Genomic DNA, 23,039 nt, shown 5'->3' with positions numbered 1-23,039 from the left:
TGCCCATCTAAAAACACTGCCCCTCCACTAGATAGGCTTCAACCGGCAGAGAGCAAATCATGATTTAGATTTTTTCCCAAAATCAATTAGACTCCTTCAGTGATAGAAGCAATTTGTGTGACTTTTAATCTTTTGCCAGCTCAGCCTGATCAGCACTTTTTGAAGAATGTGGAGCCAATGTCTCTGCTAATCCAGGTAAATCAGCCATATCTGGAGACAGACAGACAGAGGGAAGGAAGGAAAGCTATTAAAACCAAAGAAGGCCCATTTCAGGACTAAAAGACATCAGTGAGGTACCTGATTTATAGGAGTGGAGTTGCCTTTCAGTCATTTTTAATGGAATATTATTAAAGGAAAATCAGGAGCTGTGAAACCTTTTGTGTCTCATCTCCTAATGTATTTATTTCTGCAGCAGAGAACCCTGTTAACCCCACCAGGTAATGTATTCCTCAGCTGGCACGGGTGGCAAGGTTGTCCCCTAGAAATTTTATTATGGAACAAACTCAGTTAAATATTTGCACATGAAAAGACTATCTCAAGGTTTCAGAGGTCTTAAATTTGTTTCCAAGGCAAACTGCCTAGTAGAGCTGCTGAAACTTTCTGCATGTGGCTATGAAATACCATAATTTTCACATCTCTCTGGCTTTTTTTCCTTTGTCAACGCAAATGAGTTTAGATAGATGAATGACTAGATGGATGCTTGCCTAAGGCAATGTCAGGCTCTGGGCAAAGTTTGGGTCGCACTTCTGAATTGCTTTCCCATAATTTTTCAAGCAGACTAATAGTTGAGGTCGTTGTCATTGTAAAAAAGGCAAGTTCCACGAAGCAAATGCCACACAAGCCTCAATCCTATAGACACTTAAGCACCTATTTAATTTTCTCTGCTGCGAATAGTCTTGCAGCAGTTGCTGACAATTCTCACAGGTGACTGTATTGAAGTGACAACCTCAAATTTGACTGATGTGAAAGACTTGGCTTTTTCATGATACTGAGAAGCACTCTACAGGAGTGAAGGTGTCTGTATTGGACGTGTCCTTTGCTTCTTCATCCCTGTTGTCAGTCCCTTCTTAACTCCTCCTCAGTAATACTTTCTAATACATGCTAACATACTTACAAAGTTGAAAAACACCTTTTCATTGGGTTTCCAATTGGATGGTACTTTTGCATGAGAGAAGGTTCCTAGAGGTACCCACCATTTTGGCTAACATAATGGTCAAGGTAGTGTGTGCAGAACTCAAAGCATTTAGCCATAACATGAAATAATGAGCCATGTGCCTTCAAAGGCTCGGTGGATATAGGTCATCTAGTTGCATGTATGTATCTTTCCACTTTCCTGTAAGGTGTTTCCATGAAAATGAATCACCCCCTATACTCATTGGTTTTAGCCAGAAACAGGGGCACAGTGGAAAATGTGTTTACGTTCAGATACTGCCACCTCAAAAAAAGAAGAATCTGTAAAAACACAAAATTTTATTTTATAAGATCAGAGAAGAGAACATCCTAGTGCTTTCCTTTCTATTGTACTAGGTCTTCTAAGCAGGCTTTCTTTAAACAGCATGAAAGTAGCTATAACCAAATTAGGCAAAATCTGATAGTAGCCTGATTAGGAAGGTATAAGTTGCCTTCTTCCAGGTCCTCCCACGGCATGCCTGCTGAATGAGATTCGGTGCAGCTTAGCGACGTGTGTCATCATTCATGTGTGGGCACACTGAGAGAAACCCTGCCATTATGCTTCTTTGAAAGTTTTTGTTCATCAAAGATGTAAATGACAACACAAGTTAAAAGTATATGGAGAACTAAGACCTCAAGCAAACTGAAAAGCCAGGTTATGGTCTTAGTATCACTGGAATAAAGCTGACATGAAAATAGATATTGTCACTTCTAAGAGCACACTGGTGTATCACAGCCAGACTCTGGTCTTCTACTGGAAGGTCCATGCATGCTTACACAGCCATGGGTTTTGCAGCAGCGTGTGTGTACTGGCAGAGAGAGGTTTCTTGTCCTACTTTGGTAACATATTCTGTTTCATGATTAGTGTTTTGGTGCAACCATATTAGACACAGGTCCATTCAAATTCTTCTCAGGCTTTTTACACGTGCCTGTGTATGCTGAAATTGTGATGCTTTTGGAGCATATGGTGAGCTCTAGATAGAGCTGACCTGCCAAGGGTGTATTTCATCAACCTGTAATACAGAAGTCTAAACAGATAGTTGGGCTTGGTGGAGTCATTTTAGGATCCCACTTACATGGGCCTCAAGAGCTCTCAGATATTCTGATATTCTGTTTCTGGACTTTGTATTTTTGCTAGGCAGCAAAGCTCTGGTGCAGCAAATTCAATGGAAAATTTCCTAGTGGGCTTTGGAGAGATGTGCTCACAGAAAGAGCTACATTCAAAGCTATTGGGCAAATGGATGTTTTTCCCCAAATGGCAAAGAGATGATCTTGCAGAAGTTTTCCCTTAGCAAATTTCAGATAGTCAAAAGGTTCTTCTTTTTTTTTTTTTTTTTTTTTTTTTACCAGAAGACATTCCTCCAGGTAAAAAGTGTTTTATTTTCTTTTGAGGAAAAAAACAACAAACAAACAATCAGATCCTTAATTCAATTAGAAACTGAAATTTCCATTTAAAAAGTGTTTCAAAAGCCAATTTTCAAGCAGATGCAGATCCATTCTTTCTCAAATCCAAAGATTGTGGCACATACTCGTCTACAGTTGCAGTTGTGTTCCCAGCCTCTCTGTCCTACACCTCCCCCCAGGAGAGAGCATGTGAGAGACCAGTCCTGTTCCTTAATCCCAGCAAAGCTGTGTGTGCTGCAGCTGGTCTCCAAAGACCACTGTACCATGTAAAATGACTATGCACAAAATATATTGATATACTGTGTATTTCCTTAATATAATATTTCCTTTACTTTAATACCCTCTCACACCCGCCTCTTTCTTCCATGCTTTCCTCCAAGGGCTCATGAGCCTTTTTAATTTTAGGTTTTCATTTTGTTTTGGTAGATTACGTTTTGTTTATTGTTTTCTGTCCCTCTGAGGTTCCCATACAAGATTTAGCTGCATCTGGCTTTTATTTGAAGAAAGTCCAAGCTTGCCTCTCTCCTGACTTCACTGGGTTTCTCTTTTTTTGTGTGTGTTTTGGGGTTTTGTTTGTTTGGTTTTGTTCTGTTTTGTTTTTTGTAGCCAGGAATCCCTCGGGCTTCTAACCTGCATTTTAACATGGGACAATGGTCTGTAATCTCTGATGTGCTTCTAGAGATGGGGAAGATTAAGGATGGTGTGCAGCAGTTGTTTAATTAAAAGTGGAATGTGTATACTCAGAGGTGTGTATATAATTTGTGCACAATTGTATGTGTGCACATTGTATATGTGTCTTGCTGATAATTGCTTTGAGCCTCATTCTTGCTTTCCTGAGCTGACATTCACTGTTCGCTGTTTGCTACAGGGGAAAGAAAAAGCAGGGAGCACGCAGAAATGTCACAGCTGAGAGGGTTTCTGTAATCCTCCAACATATGTTCAACATTAAAGCTCCTTCAGCAAGTCTGATGTGCTCACAGTCATCATGGGACCAGCAGTTAAAGCACCCCAGTGCTGCCAGGAAAACGTTATCCTGGCCCTAATTGAGAGCGACTTAACTAATGTTTCATTTCCTAATTAGTCCTTGTCAGCCGCTGGAAGGCCACGGATGCTGCTGGTGGCACGGGGCCCATCGCTGCTGTAATTGAAGTTGTTCTGACAGTCTAGGGCTTTGGGGTGATCCATAAAGTAGGGCTGATGGTTCGGGACCAAATTGGGTGGAATAGGAGAGAGGGTCAAGCATCAGCTGAGACACAATGTGAGCGTGCTCTGCCAAATCTGAATGGTTACGAATCAACTCTGAAATGACAGAGATGACAGAGTACAGTGAGGGAATGAGAACATCCCTCTATGCCGTGCTCAGTGGGAGCACAGCTGGCTGGAGAGACATAGCCAGAGGGAGCTGCTGGGACCAAATGGAGGTGAGGAGAAGATACTTTCCTGGAGAGGAGCTAATGGTCAAGGACAGGTCAACCACAAGGAATGCTGTGCTCGTCTTCAGAGCACAGGGCAAGTGTTTTGCAATGAACTTGAATCTTAGAGCAGCAAAGAACTGTATCTTCCTTAAGAGGGCTTGGCCTCTTCTTCATCCTTATTGTTCTTTGTCATGAGTTTGGTGCCTCCATCACTTTTGAGCACCATGGCTGAGCTCTTGCCTTCCTTCCCACCACTGGCTAGCCTCTGTTTCTGCAGGGACAGGGCATCCACATGGCTTTAGTGTTGATGTGGCAGCAACAGAACCAACACACAAGGCAAGAGCACCCTCCTGCCATTCTGGGGCTCTGGGCACCAGGCAGTATCACATCAGCCTGGGATAGGATGTTTGGCTAGTGATTGGAAAACAACTTCTAGAACCCCCTTCCAGTTGGAGATAGGAGACAATGAGGACTGGAGCTTGAGATCAAATTATAACTAGAAAGAAATGATTTGTGGTTGCTCAGCAGAGGAGTTGTTGTGCCTTCACAGAAATTGTTTGCCAAAACCCTTGGTAAACAGTGGGCTGGGATACATCTGGTGGAGGAACCTGGCTCATCACATAAATCCCAAAGGTTGTGAAGGGGGGCATCTGGGCACCCCTGGACTTGGCAGACACAGCTGGCAGGCACTCAAAGGACAAATGGGCGACAGGAAGCCTGCAGGAGGAAGAAACAGGCAGTGTCAGCTTTGAGGCTCACAGGCCTCACAGTGCATGGTCACTTGTTGACCTTCTCCAGCCACCCAGCCCCATCTGTTCCCCTCCAGCTCTAGGAAACGGGGTGGATGGGATAAAAGCTTCTCCACAGTGGGACTTTACTGACTGCTGGGCCTCAGGTCCTGTGGCAGTGCTGGCTGCCTGCTGGGCTGTTTCAGTTCTGTGCTTCAAGGAGTCATGACCCTCACAATGGGGGTCTGCAGCTCAGACATGTCACAAGAGGCACATGTGCAGTTTAGCAGGCAGTAGTAACAGGGATACAACGATTCCCTTAAACCAGGATAAATCCCTGCCTGTCCTTGCTGACAGTGGTGACACTTTCTTTGCTCTAGGGCTCTAAGTCTCCACCCAAAGCCTTTAAAAGAAGGACAAGCTATAGAAAACACTATATACTCCAAGGATACCTGCCTTCTGTAGTTGAAAGTGGAAGGTGACTGGGACTACCTCTGTCTGGCAGGTGATATCAGGGAAACAACCCGAGCAGGTCCAGCATACGTAACTAGGCATACAAAGATTCATACAAAGAATGAGGTACTGCACAATCCACTGGGTGAACCGATACAGTGTGCTGCTGTAGCTACCCTGTAGGGTCCCTCACTGTCCCCAAACCATGGTGGGATGGCTACCTAGCCACCCCAGATCGCACAGGCTCTTCCTGTAGTGCACAGGTGCCAGGAAAAATCTCTGTGTTTATGTGCAAGTACCATGGTGATTAAGAAAAACTCAACAAAGCTGAATAGACTCCCTCCTTAATATATTCAGTGATCCTTGCTGTGAGTGGACAAGCAAGCATGGACTTGTAGCACAGCATCAGCTGATAAGAGAGGGCTGGCACTTGGCACCAGATGGTGTAATGACAGGGTAGGAAAAGAGGAATTGGAGTGTGCTTGTCTATACTCAATATACACATGTTAGAATCATAGAACAGTTTGGATTAGAAGGGGTCTTTTAAGATCTTGTAGTTCAACACGTCTGGCAATGAGCAGGGAATGCAATAAGAACCTTCTTCCAGAGACTCTCCTGTTTCTTACCAAGAATACCATAAAGGAAAAAATGGGCTTTAGGATACAAGTGAAGCCCCACTGTGCATGTAATTTCCATAGCAAGCCACCCACACTATATAGCTCACTCCTGGCGCCTGCCCAGGTGATTTCTTCTTTCGTACTGATGAAGTTGCTCGACCTTGGTGCCCTCTGTGAAGCTGTGAACTTGAAGGCAGCATAATAAATTCCCACCTCATCCCAGGTGCCTGTCAGCCTGAAGCTCCCGCAGTAAGGTGAAGGGGGAAAGAGGGGGATCATGTCTCTTTACCAAAGCAGGTTGGCTCTCTAATGCCCCATTAGCATACCACACACAAGCATTCAGCTTTTAATTAGTTACGTGGTGTGATAATTAAGTAGTATTTCTCCACAATTTTCCTCTTGTGTGGAACAGAGGGGAGGGGGATGGTGCCTGTTGGGGATGGGGCTTAGGGTTGTTTTAACGTTGTAAGTAATTGCGACCCCAAGGAGAAGCAGAAGCAAAATGCAAGCCCTCCCTGGGAGAGTGGTGAAAGCCCTGAGCTGGGCTCTCTCCTGTCTCCCCTCCCATTCCCCCTGGCATGGGCTTACCCTCCTTCAATGGGTAATAACACATCCTCTGGAGCATCCTTCTCTCCATCTCAATGTATGCAGCTTCAGATCGTGGTGGGCTGATAAAGAGCTACCCTCCTGCCTGGATTCGAAGCTGTTTGTAGGTAGGGGACTGTTAGGGAGAGGCTGAAGAGGAAAGCTTGGGATGGGGAGAATCACAGGCCTTTCCAGAACTGGGGAGCTGTACACAGTGCAAAGGTGAAATAATCAGAAAGGTGTTTCATGGTGACATGGCAGAAAAAGGTGTTGGGAAGCCAGAGCTAGGAGAGGGGAAGTTCTGCACAATGAAGTTTGTGTCAGATTTGGTGCTGCAACGTGTGTGGTAAGGAAAAACAGCTTCCTACTGTCAGGAACAGTGAGGGCCTGTGCCCAGCTGCAGCAGGGCAAATGTGGCCTCCTCAGCTGGGAATCTCTTATTGGAGAGCAGAACAGGTATAATTGATCCATGCAAAGCAGTGGCAGAAATAAAATAAAGCCTATTACCAAAGCGGGCTGTTGTTTTCAGCAGCGTGCATGCCATTGGGCTGCTTATGACAGGGAAACAGATGGTAATTCTGCGAGCCCTGCACATCCTGGCACACGTGTAGATTCAAAGAGTTACTGCATCAGGGAAGAGGCAGATGCGAGTTTGTTGGGATATGAAATAAAATACAATTTCCTAATGAATTCAACAGCTATACCATCCCTCAGTCAGTTCAGAATTATCTCCATTAAACATAGCCCCGCTTCCCAATACGAAACTCAAATGAAAATGAACCTTAAAATATGGTGGGTTTATCTATTCTTAAACTATGTAGAAGCAAAGATTGAGAAACATCTTTGAAATAAGCTCCAGGAAAACCTTTGGAAAATTATCCATCAATCCTCAGATCAACAAGGCAAAATAAATCTCTTCTAGGCCTGTTAGGAGATCACTACCAAAACCATGCCCTATGGCTTTCATCTGCTAAGGTGAGGTGCAGCACACAAATTTGCTTCCTCAGCCTGGACCATCACACACTCCTGCCTTATCCAGGAGGGAGGGATTTGTGTCCTCAGAGTGTCACACTCAAGGGCAGCTGAGACACAGGTGCATCTTCTCCTTGTAGTAAACCTTTTTGGTGGACACAGTAGGGTGTGCTCTATCACTGAGTATTGCTGAACTTCTCATTTTCACTCCAGTCTGTTCCTAACCAGGTGAGGGGGCATCTTCTCCAGGGCAGCTTGAAATGATGTTTGTTGAAAGTGACACTGTTTGGAAAGCTGTGTCTTTGCTGCCATAGGAGAAGCTGTTCTGTCCATGGCAGTGGCCAAAAGCTATTCCAGAGGGATCTTCTCCATGCCATGGTGAGAGGCTGACAAAATTTGATTGAAAAAATGAAGTGTCACATCTCCTGTCACTGGCTTGTACTGTGTACAAGAGGGCAGGGGGCACTGAGTATCCATGGAACTCTATACAGGTGGACAAGGGAGTTGAACAGAGTTGCAAGCCTTTAAGAGTCATTGAGCTTAGGTTGTTGTGGTGGTGGCTCACTTTCCTGTTGTTGGGAAACTCCAAGGGTAAGACCAGTGCTTTGCAGCCTTCCTACTCTTCCAGACCTGCCTCCCATCTGGGCCAGTACCCTTCACTCCAGTCCCACTCTCCTAGTCCTGGATATATTTTATCCCAAGACTGTCATTCCTGCCCAAATGTGTTATGATACATGAAAGCGTCCAGTGGGAGAATCATCTGCAATTATCAGAATACTTTTTTCCATTGACGAGGCTCAGCTTGGAATTTGGAGTACAAGACATAAAAGGCCAATAGAATAGAGCTTGATTGATAGCTGGCATGATTGCAAAACTACAGTACCTGCATCCAGCCAGCTATAAATTGTACCACGGTGCCTATCAGCCAGCATCTCTTGAAACATTTGATTAGAGCTTCTTTCAGCCACCCTTGGCCCTCCCCAGCTGCTAGGGAAAGGGCTTTTGAGGGAACAAACCTTATGTGATTTGAGCTGAAATCATGTCCTAAATATTTGAAGTGACATGAATTGAACGCCCACATCTTTTTTTTTTTTTTTTTTTTTTTTTTTTTTTTTTTTTTTTTTTTTTTTTTTTTTTTTTTTTTTTTTTTGGTAGTCCTGAAACTGGCTACCAGAACTGCTTTGCAAAATGTTTGAGTGTTCAATAGCCAAGGCATAAAAGTTGTTTGTTCCAAAATAAAAGAACATAAATGCCAAAAGATTATTTTTTAAGAAGAGGGTTTTTTTTTTCCTTTTTTTTTTTGGTTTTCATCTGGTCAGTGGCATTGGCATTTGAGGCAATCATGGATTTTTGTTGTATCCCCCATCCTGGCATCCCTGGGGAAGAAGGCAGCTGGTTTCCTCACTGGGTTGGAACCTGGCTGCCCTCATGTCCCATTGGGAAGCAGTGTAGTGATGTCACAGAGGCACTGGTGAGCTCAGACACAGCCCTCACTATCCTGGGCATCATTCCACACTCACAAGGCAACGCTAGAATCTTCACATGGCACATCACTGTGACATACAGATGCAGCAGCTTGTTCCTTCCATGGTGAGACTTCCTTGGAGACTCTCTTCACTGGGCTTTCAGGCATGCTGTAGCGGGCCAATGAGTGTTGCCCTGTCCCCCAGAGGAGGTCATTAGCAGAACAGGGAGTTGAACCCCACACAGGTTTCTGCATCCTGTTCTTCCCTTTCACTGCTACAGGGAGAGCTCTGGGCTGAGGAGCATCCAACCCATGTGAATGTGAGTCACGTTTTGCTAAGCTGTGCACCTATGTGAGCGTACTACCAAGTTTAAATGACAATGGGCAGAGACCTCCCACGCAGAGCTGTCAGGGTAGCATTTATTTATTTATTTATCCTCTTTTTGATAATTTAGTTTAAATCAATGTGACACACACTAGTATGTTTTCCAGTATAAATCAACACCAAAATATAGTTCTGTCCTTGTTATGTGTACAGGCTGGCATATCCGTCTGCTTGGCAGAGAGGGCTCCAGGGGCCTGACAATGAAACTTCCCTGGGGGAAGACACTTTTGCATTCACTTCCCAAATTGTCTATTGCCTCTGCAAGCACTTTTTCTTTTACTAATGAGAATAATAAGCTTTCATGTAGAGACACTTGCAACATGTGTTTACTGCTGTGAAAGAATTTAGATAGAGGCTTAAAGAAAAGCAAAATAGGGTATTGTCTAGGATATCTCCTTGAGAACAATGTCAGTTTAAGTAAGGGAACTCAGGATTGTTGAGTATACTTGAACTTGGTTGTGGGGTTCTTTTGATGGAAGCAGAAATGAAATAAAACCACTTAGCAGCTTTGAATCAAAATGCTGGCTACATTTGGCAGTAATCTGTGAATCGAATTATTCTGGTATGTGTAGCTATTAAGCAAAACCTGAATACATTTCTCAGTGCTTGAGTATTTGAATGGGAAAGGAAGTAAGTACCACTCCACTTCCATGGAACAGAACTGCAGAGGAGGGGAAGGATTTTCACAAGCTGACTCAAAAGGCCAGTGTCCAGCTTGAGGCTCCCAATTTTTTTTCTGTTTCCTCCTTTCACAACACTCACAGGTTTCCATATCAAGACCCCAAACTGATGACATTTCAGCATTACACTCATTCCATATGAGTGGAGAGCACAAGGTCTGACTTTTTCCTTGCAGAACCCTTTTGCAACCCTCAATGGAGCTCTTCCAAAGGGAAAAATGCGGGGCAAGAAAGGCCTTGCTGGATGGTTTTCTCATGGAAAATAGGGCAAATAAGTGCAAACCACTGACAGCAGTGTGGAGCAGGTGAAAGGAAAACTCGACTTTAACAACCATTGGTCGTTAACTGCAGCTTTGTCAAGGAGACCTGTCCTCTAGGATCTTGGGGATAATGCAGTGGGCACAGCAGGGGGGAGGAGAAGAAACAAACCCTACAGATTTTGGGCTGTGGCCTCTTGCCTTCATGTCCTCAGGAAATGGCTCGTTCAGGGCAGCTCACAAACCTGCTTTGCCTTCCAGCACCTCAACACCAGGAAGATGCAGACAAATCATAGAGAATCTGGAGAAGCACAGCTAGCATGATTAAAGGGCTGAAGGATTGACTTATTAGGGAAGAAGATTAAAGGAGCTAAATATGTCAAGGTTGGCTAAGTGGCAACTTAAGACGGGACATGAATGATAACAATCTACTGGCTTTTGAAGGAAGTGAACAGCTAGGAGAGAGAAAGAAGTGGAATTGACAAATCTGGTTCAAGGGGTGAACAGTAACTGACTGAGCATGTGATGACTGAGGTCGAATAACAAACAAACAAAAAAATCCCAATCAAAATCCTAGATAGCTGATGGGTATCTAAAAGGAAGTAGACACTGAACTGTGAGTTGCATTTATGTAGATGTGTATGGTAAGAGCTGAACCCCGTACTTGACTAGTCTCCTGTCTTGGCTGTAGTCCACCAATACTACAGTACTTTCTAGATCTTTCAGTAATTGCTCCTCCTCAGATCGGGGCTGCTAACACATGCAAGTATTAGAGTGAGAAGTCTGTCCTGGGCACTCCACATGCATCCTCACCGAGGTCAGATCTATTAGTAGTAGAAAACAAGGGCTGAGCTGATGATGTGGGGTGGGGAGGCTGCTCAAGAGCATCTCACAGTTCCCTTCCTGTCTCATTGTGGGGATCTGAAGTACTTAAATGTGCCATTAGCTTTGTAACTTTATCTTGCCAGTAGGATAAGGAATCAGATTAAAGATTTCACCTCCTCCTCATTTCCTTCCTGCAAGTTGCATGGCCATTGCACAGAGCATGTGCTGAGCTGCCAGAAATTCTGCCTGTTGAGAAACTTACTATAAAGACAGCGTGAAATGGAGGTGTCAGAAAGCTTCGTGCTGCTAATTAAGCTGGTGTGCACGGAAACATAACTGTTGTCAGTGTTTAATTCTGTATCATGCCTTAAAGCTCTGTTGATGCAGCGCTCTCCTCCTGCCCTGCAGCCTCCCAGACCTCCTCACCCAGCACTTCTTTTGACAGCTCTGCCTGCGCCCTTGCCACCCACTGCTGCTGCATTTCATCCTCCTGTGTAGATGAGCTTCCCCCAAAAAATCCCCTAGCACATCATCAGGGTGCTCTGCTCCCCTCTTGCTTGACAAAGTTTCCAAATGTCCCACAATGATATTTCCCAGCCTGTCCTTGCAAGGATGACAAGCTGTGTCTTGGATGGGTCCCTTGCTTTGCTGCTGATAAACCCGAGGTGGATCCATGGAGAAACTGAAGATATATGTTTTGGAAGAGTGCCACAGAGTTGGGCCTTGGCAGGGAAACGCCTGGGCTAGACTGTGTTCCAAAACAAGGTCCCTCAGGCACACTTTTTCACTATCGTCTGTGGAAGTCAGGTGTAAACAGACAGCATAATTTGCAAGAAGGAGGGAGATTGCATTCTGTCATCAATAATAAGGTGGCACAGTAGTAGGTAATAGGTGTAATAGGTGGCACAAGGCCCAGAGAAGGTGTCTTTCTTTGCACTATGCTTGGGTTGCCAGTTCTCTTCAGTCCCTGTCTGTGCAGGCAGGCTTGCTGGAAAAGGATGATGCTGTGTCTCCATTCTGTGCCATGGAGATGGTCCTTCTTCAGCCCCATCTCCGCTCTGTTCAACCTCTCCTCGCTATGGTGCAAAGCATGCAGGTTTAGTGATGATCCAGCACTAGCTATGTTGCAGAGGGCAGTGCTGCCTTGTCTCTGGGTGTACTCTATAGGTCTACATAGTCAACCCTTCACAAGGTATGGATTTACTGGAGTGAGAAAGGCTGTAAGGGGGACTTCCTACTACAAACCAGCCCATGTTATATGTGCTTCCTCGTTGCATGGTGCATTATAGTCCTTCCACTGAGGCCAGGGCTTGGGCCACCTCTTGACACACAGGGAGAAATAACCAATATTGCCTGTAATCTCCTGTCACTATAGATTACCTATACAAACAACAGAGGATGCTTGAGAAGTCGAGGCAGGCAGGATGTAGTGCCAGCAGAATACAATATGGGGGTGTGTTCCCATACAATAAGTTTTGCATGATTTGAAGCCATCCCCCCCCCCCTCCATGTGATCAAGTATACTGCCTGCACCCTCCTCCCTCTGCCTCCCCCCCTTGCACAGAGGCTGTTTTGCAGAAAACACCATGGGGAAAGCGGCTTTTGCTAAATGTTTTATAACGTGCCAGGGAACCTTTATCAAACATTTAATCCCAAACCTGGCTTTGAAGCAGGGAGGCATACAATTCCGTAATTAATTTTTTTTTTACCTTCTTTTGCTAATCGCTGATAAAAAGCTTAATTCTATTAACAACTCGACTTGACAAATTGCACCGTTCAACGGAAGCGTTTAGAAATTAATTACGCATTTTATTGCATTAGATCGGATAAACAGGGGAGGACCGGCTGAGCAAGAGAGGAGCATCAGCGCAGCACCCACCGTTGGGATGGTGGCCATTTTTTTGCCCAGCTCTGAGCGAGCGGTTTACATGGCTAGAGAATTGCTGACGGGACTGTTTTCCTGTTTGTTTGTTCTCGTCTCTTTGCTGATTGCAAAAGTTCCACGTAGGAGAGTTTATTTTTGTAAAGGTGAATTGCAGAGCTATGGTGAAAATTCAGCTAAGCACAAATTTCTGTGCTGAACAGCCTCCAGGGGGGACAGCCAGGCTCAGTGAGTCTGAGGATAATGAGAATGTAGGATGTTGGAACATGCTATGAGGTGCAGAACCAATGAAGTGTTGTGCGCCACAAATGGGCAGACTGGGAAAGGGGAAGTCCAGTATGCAGTATGTACCTCTGGCAAGAGAACCTCTGGGTTTTTAATATATGTATGCTCATAGATGTAGATGCATGTGTATATCAGCACGCCTAGGTACATGCACACACATGCATATGTGTGTAGATCCAAATACGTTCTCAAATTCTGTGGTGTAAAATTCAGAAACCATTCATAGTTTGTTGGGGATAGTCTAAAAAAATAGGGGAGATAAGAAACCAAAATGGCGTGTGAGTTTTATCTACCATTCCCTTGTACGTACCTTCCCACGGGGAGCTTTAAGGATATTATGATTCTGAGTTGCATTAGTGAGCATCTGGGTCTGAGATGCAGTTTTCACTCTGGGTCCTGTTTTGAACCTTGCTGACATTTGGAAGAATATTTGGGTTCAGTCCTGTTAACCTGGAATGCATGGATGGCATTTCTCCTTCTAGCTTTGCTGCCTGTGTGCTGGGTTGTTTTTTTCTCAACTTTGTTTTTATTTCTTAGAGGCACATAAATAACCTTTCTCCTTGGCTGTAATCCATATAGTTGTGACCCTGATGAGTTTCAGTCTGATTCTGGAAAAGGCAAGGGGAAGAAAATGAACTTCATTTCTCACTGTTGCCTCGTTTCCCGTTCGTGGGCTGGGTGAACGTGGGTGCCTATAACCAGCCCTGTCAGCTGGCAAGCTTTTGCTTCAAGATGTGCATGGATCAGGTTGTGTGCTCTGGGGCAGCTCCTGCTTCCTCCCCACAGTGTCTGTCTGCAGGGAGAGGACATATGCAGTGGGCAGCACAGCCCATGTGGCAGAAATAGAGATGCTTCAGGCGAGGTTGAGCCCTACCTTTATGCCCCCAATGGGTCCAGGCACAGCCTCAGGAGAGGGAGGCAGCAGGGATGGCTGTGTCCAGACCATCCAGGAGAAGACCTGCTCCCTTGGGGAGGCAGGGAGTGACCTGCCCACACTGCTGCAGATGCTTGCTGTAAAAAACAGCCTGCTCTAGCCTGGTTCTTGCCCATTTTTATTCCCCAGAAGCCCTCACTACAGTAGCCTCTACACTCAAATGCCCTGCCGCTGCCTCCCTCTGTCTTTTACACATAGTCTGAAGCTGGTGGCCAGAGCTCTGGAGCAGTCACAGGATGCTCTCCTGGCATCTCTTTTCACAGTGCTTTGAAAATACAGTAATTGAGGGCTCTGCTAAAGCTGCTTCTCTTGTTGTGGGAAGCAGAGGTGTGGGGAGATGGCCAAGGCACTGGGGAACAGAGGGGTCGTTTGTGATTCCTTGATGTACATCTCTCTTCAGATGGTGAATTTCCTTTACTTTGTAGGCATCGATTCTAATTCTTCAGTTACGGCTAAGTTTACACTTCCATTTTCAGGTTTATTTTTTGCTTTCTAACTTTTATGAGGAGGAACTAATTTGTTTGCATAGTGAGATGTTCAAAACCAGGTAAGAGATGTCAAGAGGAGGAGGATTTTTTTTCTTCTTTTTTTTTTTTTTTTTTCTCTCTCAGAAAATGCAGAATTAAAAATATTCGTGCTTTAGAAAAATCATGCATTGAGTTCATCATCTCTTATTGCATCTTGAGTCTTCTTGACTCAGGTGCTCTAAACAGCTTTGGCTTGACAGAGCTCATGACGTCAACACTCCTACACAGGCATTTTTCACAGGCAACAGCTGGAAACCAGAGCAGGGGAACCCAAGAAGGGGCATGGCCAGTTTTAGATAGCTCTTATTAGGGAGGGGAGCATGTGGGGAGGGGAGACAAGGGGCTGTGGTGATCAAAGGCAGTCAGAGAGTAATCTAGTTGTGGGAGCATGAGAGAGGCAGAAACAGATATACAGATGGTGCACAGCAACTAAGAAAAGAAACATGGTGAAGGAGTGAAAGAAAAATAAATAAAAGTTAATAGAGCTAAGCAGAAATACTGAGAGGAAAAATATAGTGCTGTTGAAAGAGGGAACAGAATGAACTTAGAGACAGGCAACAGGGACGCTGCAGAGAAAAAAATATTAACAATAAAAGATAGATCACAGCATGTTAGATGGCAAGAAATAAACAGCAAGTTTATACAATTTCAAGGAAAACTATTGAGTCAAAACGTGTAGAGGGAAAAGGGAGGGAGAGGAAAGAAGGCAAGGTGGAGAAAAAGAAATTCAAAGACTCCTTTGTAAAGAATAATTAAATGACTAAGACATCGGTTCCAAATTACTGTGGTACTCCAGGGGGCTAAGACATTCAGCAATTAAATCTGTAGGGACTGCTGGGGAGGGGGCTTGAACTGAGAGGGCCAGGAGATTGGTGGCAGCCTCCCAGCCTGCCCTCCCCGGGGCTGCGCAGCCATGTGCTGCTGGTCTGGGTCCCTGCACAGCCCTGGCAACCCTCATGGCAGGGAGAAGAGGTTTAGGGAAGACATGCCTGAAAAAAAATGGAAAGAGGAGAAATACATCTGCCTCAATAAGCCTTCTGGATGGGGGTTCTGTGCTGCTTTTAAGGCTCTGTCTGCCCTTCGTGGGATGCTTAGTCTTGGCTTGCAAAGCCAAGCCCTATGTTTAGGGCGCAAGGCTAGTGTTATACAAGGCAGGAGCTAAGGGGGAATATGCCACTGGTGTCCAGTGAGGCAGGAGGAATTTATTAGTATTTAAAACTAAATCAATGCACTGCCTGAAGAAAATGATCCTTTTCCCTGAATATTAATGTAAATTTGGCATATAATAATTTAAATTTAATTTAGTTGTATAGGATTCCTTCTCAGCCCTATGCATGAATGGACAAGTAATTTTGCAACATGACTTCATCCAGCCTTTGTGCTTGTAAAGCCGTCAAAATGCATTCAGCCACAGGCCAGGACTTCCCCATCTCCTCTCTCCTCTGGTCCCCTGCTTTCCTTTACTGCCTTTACAGCGCTAAGCTTGATGGAGCATGGCAATGACAAATGTGAAAACAGTAAGCAAAAGATTTTCACTCTTGCAGAATGAGCCCTAGCAAAACCATCCCTGTGTTCCTTGCTCAGATTCCAGGAGCTATTAATAGAGGTCTGCGAAGGTTTAATAATTATACTATTATACTGGGCCTTCTTCAATATGAATAGCGTGCACATTCTGTTCCTGTTCCACATGTTTTTCTGTTATCTGAAAAGGCCTATGTTGGTGCAAAAGCCTTTTAAAAGAGAAGGAAACATAGCCATGCAGGCACCTTCCAACGTGTCTGTCCCAGCCCCGGTGCACCCAAAAGACCTTTGTCCTGAGAACTGAGCCTGTTTTGACACTGTGGTTGCAGATGGACAAAACAGGAAAACTTGGTGTCCTCAGGGTGTTGGGCAAATCAGACTTTCTGATCCGTGCCAATTGACAGCTCCCTGGAAAACCCACCAGGTGAAACACATCAGTAAGAGTTCATTATTTACAGGCCTGACACCTAGGAGTGCAGCTGAGCAGCTCAGCTTCCATTAATAGAAGTCAACATGACCTGACAGGACTTTGATCTCCTGCAAATAACACCAGGTTTCGGCAGGCCAGCAGTGGCTGTAGGGCTTTGTGGGCAATTTACAAGGGACTCCTCAGGTCCCTCCACTGTAGAGCTTAGCCTTTAAGAGTATGATCCTGAAAACCTGTGCTTAGGCAACTAGCCCATTGAGTTTAATGGGATTACTTGTGCGAGCAAGGCTTTGTGAGACACAGCCGTAAGGGGTGGTGGAAATGGATGGAGCCACAACATTACTGTATAGCATGAGGGGGATGCATACAGCCCTGGGACTATATTTATTGCACTCACAGGGATGTGGTTCATGTCACTTGGGAGGGGGTAAAGCCATTTTTGTTGCACCCTGCTGGAGTATGTTGAAAGCTAGATGGAGCAAAAATGACATGGGAGTGTTTGGACAGAGAGGATGCCAGGAAGGTAATCACTCCTGTGGAGCTGAGGAAACATGCGTGATGGGTGGAGAGGGGGGCATGAAGAAGGGTGGCAGAAAGGCACAACTACAGGGAATGCCAAGACCATGACGGATGGTCCCTAAGATAGCTGAGGCACCACGAAAATGGGACGGAGGGAGTTTTGCAATTATTTTGCTCTGATTCAAAATAAAATCTTGACCTGATGATATTTGCAGCCCTTCTGCTGTCCTTCTCTGCAGGCAAGGCAGCTTGGGTAGAGCAAATACTACAAAGAAATTGTTACTATGAGTATTTCCATCAAAGGTGAATTTTAAGGGGTCTGTTGGATGAGAAAACTTGCATTTTGTGCTGCCAACTATTGTCCGAGCCATAGGCTTTGATTTTTCCTGGCCCTTAATTAGCTGAGTCAAGCTGGATAAAATCACGCATTGTTTTACCAAGTAAAATCTTTGAGTGACCTACTCGAAGTAGGTGCTATTATTGCAGTCTGACTGGGTTGATTCCCCAGCCTCTGAGCACATGATGCAGGCCACGAGCTGCAGTGGGAAGCACTGGTGGTGCTGGTCTGCTTTCTGCGGCTCCTCACGTAAGCTCAGGCTCGATCCGTACACATGCCTGCACATTTTCCAGTGTTTCCACCATATATGCGATTTGTGTTGTGCTGATTTTGTTAGCGATGCGATTGTTACAGTCCGGTGGTATGTAGGAGGGAATGGTGGATTTTACAGCTGACTGCAATATTCACAATATGTTTAATGTGTCAGGAAAAGATTATTTGCTGCCAGAAAATACATCAATAATCCCGAATAACAAATAAGCACGAGAGATGGATATTTCCCTTGCTATCACAAAAATGCTAGCTCTCATCAGACACTTTTATTTTCACACTCACTTTGTAACTCATAAGTGGGTTTGGTCAGCAGTACATCTTCCTCCTGATTTTAATGAGGAAAAAACCCTTGCAATAGCCCTGCAGGCTATTGCCTCTTAAGGAACCATCTGACGTGAGTTTCAAGTGCCGTTTAGTTCCAGGTTTTGCAGAGTCCTGTGATGTTTGTCCAGGAAGCCCAGTAATGTTCTCCAGATGGCATTTTCCAGAGCATGGCATCCACTTGCTGTGGATATAATTTCTGTCTCTGTGGGGCTGGGCAGGGAGAAAGGACAACTTGGCATCTCCCCTTTCCCAGCAGCAAGCTGCATTCAAGACATGTTCATCCTCCTGTGCTGCACACGAAGAGGCTGCCCCTGCACTGTCCCTGGTCAGTTTGTTATGCCCAAGGACATCCTACTGTCCCTCCCCCTCCCCCTTCTCTCCATGCTGCCTAATTCTCTGCTGGGCTGGGTCTGTGATGTCACTCCACCAAGCTGGTTGGCATTTTGAAGTCTACAGCATCATATTTGTATTGCAAATGCTCCAGGACCCTGCTGCTGCTGGGGATGGAGAGGAAACCACAAGAGCTCCACCAAAAACTGGACATTGGTAAAGCCACTCTGGGGCTGCCAAACCTCCCTCCCCCTTTCCTCCCTTCAATCAGGGTGGTTGGCAGCCTTCTGGGCAGCTGACCAAGGGGGCTGAGGTGTTCTTGAAGCTGGTGGATTGGGGTTCATGCTTCCAGGCTGAGGGTGTGGGCCCTGAGGGGATCTTGCAGGAAGCCAGATGCCGTGCTTATTTGTGTGCTTGCCTCTCTGCCTGAGTGCATGCAAACTCACAGAGTTGGCATGTGTGCTCGGGCAGGTGAGGAGAGGAGGAGTGGGAGGTGCTGGCTGTATTTCCAGAAGTGTCTGGCATGCGCCGCCTCTTGAGGGCCCCACTCTGCAATGTGGTGCCCAGCACCTGGTTAGCTTCCCTGCAAAAGTCAGGTTCAAGCTGTCTTATGCTGGACGTGCAGCATGAGGGCTGGGAAAAGCAGTCAGTCAACCGGAGAGCACATCTTCCTCCTTAGGAGAGCTGGTGCTTTTCCTTCCTGTATATATATCGCTGGAGAGAAGTGATCCATGCTGATGAGCAATATGCAGCTCTTGGGATGGATGTGTTTGTCACCTGCAGTGTGCAGGCACCCTAGGCTCTCCATGCTGGCATGCCTGGATTTGTATGTCTGCCTTCCCCGAGGATTAAATCATCTTGGCAGGGCTGGCATGTGGGGGGCTGCGCCTGGTTGGGAACACACGCGTGGGGCTGTGTAGGGGGTGTGCCACTCTGTCCTCTGCACGTGTTTACCAGCTTGTGAAGTATGCACACATTCCCTGCATCTAACTACGGGGATTGTTAATCCTGTTTATAGCCAGCAGCAAGATGGGCAGGGAGCCGCTTAACAAGAGCTGACACACGAAAAAAATAAGGCTTTTGTCTCTGTTGTACGTTAAACAATTCATGAGGTTTGGAGTTGAATAAGACATTTAATGAACATTGGCCTGTTTGGCCTGCCTGCAGCTGGTCATTTCTCACCAAGGGCTGGGTGCTTTTAAAGGCAGAAGAAGGAGACGTGAGCTTTGAGTTATAAAATTTTAACAAATAAATGGCATTCCCTACTTATCTTAAAATGGAGAAATAGAGGGGGAAGGCTAATAGCCGTGTTTCCAAGTATCTGGAACAGAGGCAAGTTTGTCGACATGGTGAAAGCACAACTAAACTGAAGTGAGGATTCTTTGTGAATAGCTTTATTTATTTATCACTGAAACTGTTTGTTCAGCGGTACAGCAGTAGAGCCAGAATCCCTGCTTGTTTTGCAGTAGGCACCTTGTTACTTCTCTGCTTAGATTTCACACAAGCATGTGGGGTCTAGTAAGGAGAAAGGAACTATTAGGGAATGGAGCAGACCTTGTAAGGTTGGCTAATTGGGAGTTAGAGGAAGGGGAGGTTGCTGAGAAGACCGGGATACCTTTGCCTGTGGTTATAGGGATGCATGGTTATGTGTATCAGTGTCATCTTTATCTTATATTATGCAAGGTCACTTCCCTTCACTCTAGAAGAAGAAACTTAGAAGTGTTTATACACTTCAAATGTTCAGAAATATACTTTTACAGCTCACTTATGTTGCTGTGCTCCCACTTAATCCATTGCACCAGGTTTAATGGTGCCAGCAAGAAGCATCAGATTTAGCCTTCTCAACTTTCTCTCTCTCTCTGTGGGGGCATGGAGCAGTAGGAAGCTGGATTCACTCTTGACTCTCTTCAACTTAGACCTTAAGCACCGGCACTGGTGCAGTTCATTGGACCCTTCTTTGGTTCTTGATGGGTGGCTTTCAGTTGAGCTCCCGGTGGGAGTTGTCCTCTCCTGGCCTACCTCTTTACCTGGAGCCCAGCTGTGACACTTGGCCACCACTTCAGCAGAGAGGTCAAAGGCCAGATGGACCTGTAGGCACTGGGTGCCCCTGCATATGGTCTGCCCAGACTGGAACCCAGAGCTGAGGCAGTTGCAGGGAGGGGGTGCACTGCCATTGCCAACGAAGTTCCACAGCTTAATTTGCTTTCGGGAGATGTTTCTTTGCTGCTGGCTTAGAGCACAGCTGCTGATTCCCCATGCTGTAGCAAGCAATGAGGTTGCCTTTCCCTCCCTGGTGCACGCAGACCCCCTGTTCCAGTGCTGGGGCACAAGCTGGCAGCCCAAAACAGATGGTGCTGCTTTACACTCAGCCTGCACCATTGCCTGAGGCAGACTGCAGGCACATGCACTCCCATCTGATAATACAGGAGAGGGTGTCTCAACATGATGCTTTTGTCCATCCATTCAAAGTGCAGAGCAGCTCAGCCTTGGGACACCAGTCCAACTGGTTCTCGGCAGCACAATTCTGTTGGAAAGGCACAGTTTTGCTTTGAAAATCCTGCTTATAATCCCAGTCCAGCTTTCACTACAGCAGCGGGGGACTTTTGTTTTGTCCTGCTTATAATACTGAGGCATTTTGCTCCAGAACAAAGAATCCTGTTTTAGCAACAATCTCTATTAGTGCATATTAATGTACTCAGTTTGTGTAATCTATTTTACCATGTAATTTATTTTAACATTTATTTTAACACTTTCTACCCTACATTGGATTAATAACAGTCTCATCACCTATCAGTGGGAAGTAGCTATTTAGGATGTTTAACCTTATATGCCCTGGCATTTAGTTCACTCTTTAGATTTGTACCCTTTCAGCATGACGGTCTTCTTTTTCTTCTTGTACAGCAGCCTGATCCAAACATACAGCTCTATAAATAGCCATTACTACTAATGCATCTAATACGGTACGGAAAATTGATGCGAGTTCAAAAATGTTGTGAAGGAGAAAAATGCAACGTGATATTGAATCCTTAATGGTCTCAGGGATCATAGTATTGGTTTTACATTGCAGTTATCTTCCTCGCTTCTGCAGCTCCTCATCCTTAAATCACATGCCCCTCACATCAGAAGGGGCATCAGCGCTGTCATGGCCTCAGTGGAGGAACATAGTCCAATGGTACAAAATGCCATTTTCTTCAGCTGTCTACTGGTTCAGGTTGTTACTGTATGTCTGTATGAACTTGCCCTTGAGATCTGATCAGGTCATGTCCCAAGGTGTTGCTTTTTTTTTAGCCTAGTCTTGGACACCAGAATTTACAGATGCAGCTTTAAAATAATCAGCTTTACAGTTGCTTCCTTTCACCAAAGGAATGCCTGCCCTCAAACACAGGGGCCAGAAAGTAGAGCAAGGGATTACATGGGAAGATGATATGCCATGCACAAATGTACATCGACGACCTCGGGCTTTGACACCAAATTATTATGCTAATGCCATGCACATTGGTACAATGACTGTTTGGAAAGGCAGTGTCTTCTACGAGTGGGTCAAAACCATATTTGATTGTTTTCTCATAGGACTCATTCTGTAACACTACAGTTATAAGCCTATCCTGATCCTTCACTGCTGTGAGATTTGTAGCCCATAAGCTTGATTCCCAGAGAGGTGGGAGCTCTTTGAAGCATAACTGTGTTGGTCAATTGGATGCCCTTAGGTCTCATCAACTGGGAGCCTGCATCTAAGAAACTGCAGAGGGTGAGGAGAGCTGAGACCCTTAAGCTGTGCTGGTACTTAAGCTGTACTGAGTAGCTGCCCTGCCACCGAGTGGCATTTGCTCTGTTGGAAAGGGATTTACCACATGTGTCTGGGCTTTGGCCATAGATAAGCTGAACCTGATGGCATCAGGGAGTCTTTGTACAGTTCTTAGTGGTTGATCAAAGCCAACCCTTCAACAGGGACAGCTGTAGAGGCTCCAGTCTGTATTCTCGTGTTAAGATCAGAGAGGAAAAGACACGACTGAACTGGTTTTCTACTTTACTGCAGGAATCTTGGAAAAACATTTAGGATTCAGACAGGAATTCAGACAGGAGAATCACAACACCTTTTACTGTCCGTAGAAGCATCAGGCAGCCTATTGCTCTATGCATCCTTTGGTATATATTTTCTCTGTCTCCCTCCTTTCACCCCACCATATGTGGCATGTTGGATGCGCTGCCTCCCGCTCCTGTTTTCTGCCCCAAGGTGGTTGTCAGCTTAAGAGTGATGTCTGGTAGCATTCTTTATTGCACACAGTACAGAGAAATACAAGGATGGCAACCCTACAGGAGCAGATGGCTTCACATGCCTGGATCTGTTTCCCCAGACAAAGTAGAATACTGCACACGGGTGTTCGTTTCGCTTGGTAACATCTACTTGAAATATTGGTGGGTGTTGTATCATTTGGAGAAGCAGGCGGGCTGTTACAAAGATTCATGTGGGAAGGGCAGAATGAGGGGTATATAGGTACTGGGAATCCTACACATTTCTGGTAGAGCGTCCCTTTTCAAAGGAGAGGACAGGATGCCAAAAGAAAGATGTTGTAAGGAGAGGGGGATTTCTCTCCACCCTACTGGATGCAAATATGTGCCCACCTCCAGCAAGGCTGGCCAAGAGTAAAGGGACTCACTGTTTGGGAGGAATTACCCATAGACTCATTTCAGACACCTCAGGCATGGACCGCAAAGGCTCAGTT

At 45.4% G+C, this 23,039-nt stretch overlaps 1 protein-coding gene across 3 annotated transcripts in view; it reads left to right on the top strand.

Moving 5' to 3' along the window:
- LSAMP (limbic system associated membrane protein) overlaps positions 1-23,039 on the top strand; it is a 1,001,416-nt gene that overhangs the window by 754,565 nt on the left and 223,812 nt on the right. The window lies entirely within an intron of this gene.

Source organism: Myiozetetes cayanensis, unplaced genomic scaffold, assembly GCF_022539395.1.
Source record: "Myiozetetes cayanensis isolate MyiCay16 unplaced genomic scaffold, myiCay2020 scf5-8, whole genome shotgun sequence".
In the NCBI taxonomy this organism is placed as follows: Eukaryota; Metazoa; Chordata; class Aves; order Passeriformes; family Tyrannidae; genus Myiozetetes; species Myiozetetes cayanensis.
This window is presented reverse-complemented; position numbering and strand designations above follow the sequence as displayed.